This window comes from Carassius gibelio, chromosome B22, assembly GCF_023724105.1.
Source record: "Carassius gibelio isolate Cgi1373 ecotype wild population from Czech Republic chromosome B22, carGib1.2-hapl.c, whole genome shotgun sequence".
NCBI lineage: Eukaryota > Metazoa > Chordata > Actinopteri > Cypriniformes > Cyprinidae > Carassius > Carassius gibelio.
The window spans coordinates 49,335,128-49,337,964 of NC_068417.1; the positions used below are offsets into that span (position 1 = coordinate 49,335,128).

General features: G+C 40.6%; 5 non-coding genes and 1 pseudogene across 5 annotated transcripts; all 6 read right to left on the bottom strand.

The window, feature by feature from the left end:
- Window positions 1-90: 90 nt before the first annotated feature.
- Window positions 91-209, bottom strand: LOC127999124 (5S ribosomal RNA). Its single transcript, XR_008171948.1, has one exon. It is a non-coding gene; the product is annotated as a 5S ribosomal RNA (ribosomal RNA).
- Window positions 210-616: 407 nt separating this feature from the next.
- On the bottom strand, window positions 617-735 carry LOC127999125 (5S ribosomal RNA). Its single transcript, XR_008171949.1, has one exon. It is a non-coding gene; the product is annotated as a 5S ribosomal RNA (ribosomal RNA).
- Window positions 736-1,133: 398 nt separating this feature from the next.
- On the bottom strand, window positions 1,134-1,252 carry LOC128006918 (uncharacterized; annotated as a pseudogene).
- Window positions 1,253-1,628: 376 nt separating this feature from the next.
- On the bottom strand, window positions 1,629-1,747 carry LOC128009658 (5S ribosomal RNA). Its single transcript, XR_008181360.1, has one exon. It is a non-coding gene; the product is annotated as a 5S ribosomal RNA (ribosomal RNA).
- A 375-nt stretch (window positions 1,748-2,122) lies between these two features.
- On the bottom strand, window positions 2,123-2,241 carry LOC128009659 (5S ribosomal RNA). The gene has a single exon (XR_008181362.1). It is a non-coding gene; the product is annotated as a 5S ribosomal RNA (ribosomal RNA).
- A 374-nt stretch (window positions 2,242-2,615) lies between these two features.
- Window positions 2,616-2,734, bottom strand: LOC127998019 (5S ribosomal RNA). The gene has a single exon (XR_008170872.1). It is a non-coding gene; the product is annotated as a 5S ribosomal RNA (ribosomal RNA).
- Window positions 2,735-2,837: the final 103 nt, after the last annotated feature.

The following is a 2,837-nucleotide window of genomic DNA, read 5'->3' on the forward strand; positions in this document are numbered from 1 at the left end:
ACCAGGCCCAAACCTGTTAATATTCAGAGATCGGGCATTGACTCTATTTTTTGGCAAAATTATTATATACTAAGTGAAAAATGTCCAAAAAGCTTACAACACCTGGTATTCCCAGGCGGTCTCCCATCCAAGTACTAACCAGGCCCAAACCTGCTTAGCTTCCGAGATCAGACGAGATCAGGCATAGCCAGGTTGGTATGGCCGTAAGCGAAGACAGCAGCGAAGACAGCAGCGAAGACAGCAGCAAAGAGAGGGCTATTTAAAGACCAGCCAATCTAATCGCCAGTACATTATATAAGTAGGAAAGAAAACCCAAAAGCTTAAAGCACCTGGTATTCCTAGGCAGTCTCTCATCAAAGTGCTAACCAGACCTAAACCTGCTAAGATTCAGAGATCGGGCATTGACTCTTTTTTTTTTTTTTTTTTTTTTTTTTTTTTTTAATGAAAGATTATTATATAATTCGTGAAATTTTCCAAAGAGATTAAAGCACCTGGTATTCCCAGGCAGTCTCCAATCCATGTACTAACCAGGCCCAAACCTGTTAATATTCAGAGATCGGGCATTGACTCTATTTTTTGGCAAAATTATTATATACTAAGTGAAAAATGTCCAAAAAGCTTACAACACCTGGTATTCCCAGGCGGTCTCCCATCCAAGTACTAACCAGGCCCAAACCTGCTTAGCTTCCGAGATCAGACGAGATCAGGCATAGCCAGGTTGGTATGGCCGTAAGCGAAGACAGCAGCGAAGACAGCAGCGAAGACAGCAGCAAAGAGAGGGCTATTTAAAGACCAGCCAATCTAATCGCCAGTACATTATATAAGTAGGAAAGAAAACCCAAAAGCTTAAAGCACCTGGTATTCCTAGGCAGTCTCTCATCAAAGTGCTAACCAGACCTAAACCTGCTAAGATTCAGAGATCGGGCATTGACTCTTTTTTTTTTTTTTTTTTTTTTTAATGAAAGATTATTATATAATTCGTGAAATTTTCCAAAGAGTTTAAAGCACCTGGTATTCCCAGGCAGTCTCTCATCAAAGTGCTAACCAGACCTAAACCTGCAAATATTCAGAGATCGGGCATTGACTCTATTTTTTGGCAAAATTATTATATACTAAGTGAAAAATGTCCAAAAAGCTTACAGCACCTGGTATTCCCAGGCAGTCTCCCATCCATGTACTAACCAGGCCCAAACCTGTTAATATTCAGAGATCAGACGAGATCGGGCATAGCCAGGTTGGTATGGCCGTAAGCGAAGACAGCAGCAAAGAGAGGGCTATTTAAAGACCAGCCAATCTAATCGCCAGTACATTATATTAGTAGGAAAGAAAACCCAAAAGCTTAAAGCACCTGGTATTCCTAGGCAGTCTCTCATCAAAGTGCTAACCAGACCTAAACCTGCTAAGATTCAGAGATCGGGCATTGACTCTTTTTTTTTTTTTTTTTTTTTTTTTAATGAAAGATTATTATATAATTCGTGAAATTTTCCAAAGAGATTAAAGCACCTGGTATTCCCAGGCAGTCTCTCATCAAAGTGCTAACCAGACCTAAACCTGCTAAGATTCAGAGATCGGGCATTGACTCTATTTTTTGGCAAAATTATTATATACTAAATGAAAAATGTCCAAAAAGCTTACAGCACCTGGTATTCCCAGGCGGTCTCCCATCCAAGTACTAACCAGGCCCAAACCTGCTTAGCTTCCGAGATCAGACGAGATCGGGCATAGCCAGGTTGGTATGGCCGTAAGCGAAGACAGCAGCAAAGAGAGGGCTATTTAAAGACCAGCCAATCTAATCGCCAGTACATTATATAAGTAGGAAAGAAAACCCAAAAGCTTAAAGCACCTGGTATTCCTAGGCAGTCTCTCATCAAAGTGCTAACCAGACCTAAACCTGCTAAGATTCAGAGATCGGGCATTGACTCTTTTTTTTTTTTTTTTTTTTTTTTAATGAAAGATTATTATATAATTCGTGAAATTTTCCAAAGAGATTAAAGCACCTGGTATTCCCAGGCAGTCTCTCATCAAAGTGCTAACCAGACCTAAACCTGCTAAGATTCAGAGATCGGGCATTGACTCTATTTTTTGGCAAAATTATTATATACTAAGTGAAAAATGTCCAAAAAGCTTACAGCACCTGGTATTCCCAGGCGGTCTCCCATCCAAGTACTAACCAGGCCCAAACCTGCTTAGCTTCCGAGATCAGACGAGATCGGGCATAGCCAGGTTGGTATGGCCGTAAGCGAAGACTGCTGCAAAGAGAGGGCTATTTAAAGACCAGCCAATCTAATCGCCAGTACATTATATAAGTAGGAAAGAAAACCCAAAAGCTTAAAGCACCTGGTATTCCTAGGCAGTCTCTCATCAAAGTGCTAACCAGACCTAAACCTGCTAAGATTCAGAGATCGGGCATTGACTCTTTTTTTTTTTTTTTTTTTTTTTAATGAAAGATTATTATATAATTCATGAAATTTTCCAAAGAGATTAAAGCACCTGGTATTCCCAGGCAGTCTCCCATCCATGTACTAACCAGGCCCAAACCTGTTAATATTCAGAGATCGGGCATTGACTCTATTTTTTGGCAAAATTATTATATACTAAGTGAAAAATGTCCAAAAAGCTTACAGCACCTGGTATTCCCAGGCGGTCTCCCATCCAAGTACTAACCAGGACCAAACCTGCTTAGCTTCCGAGATCAGACGAGATCGGGCATAGCCAGGTTGGTATGGCCGTAAGCGAAGACAGCAGCAAAGAGAGGGCTATTTAAAGACCAGCCAATCTAATCGCCAGTACATTATATAAGTAGGAAAGAAAACCCAAAAGCTTAAAGCACCTGGTAT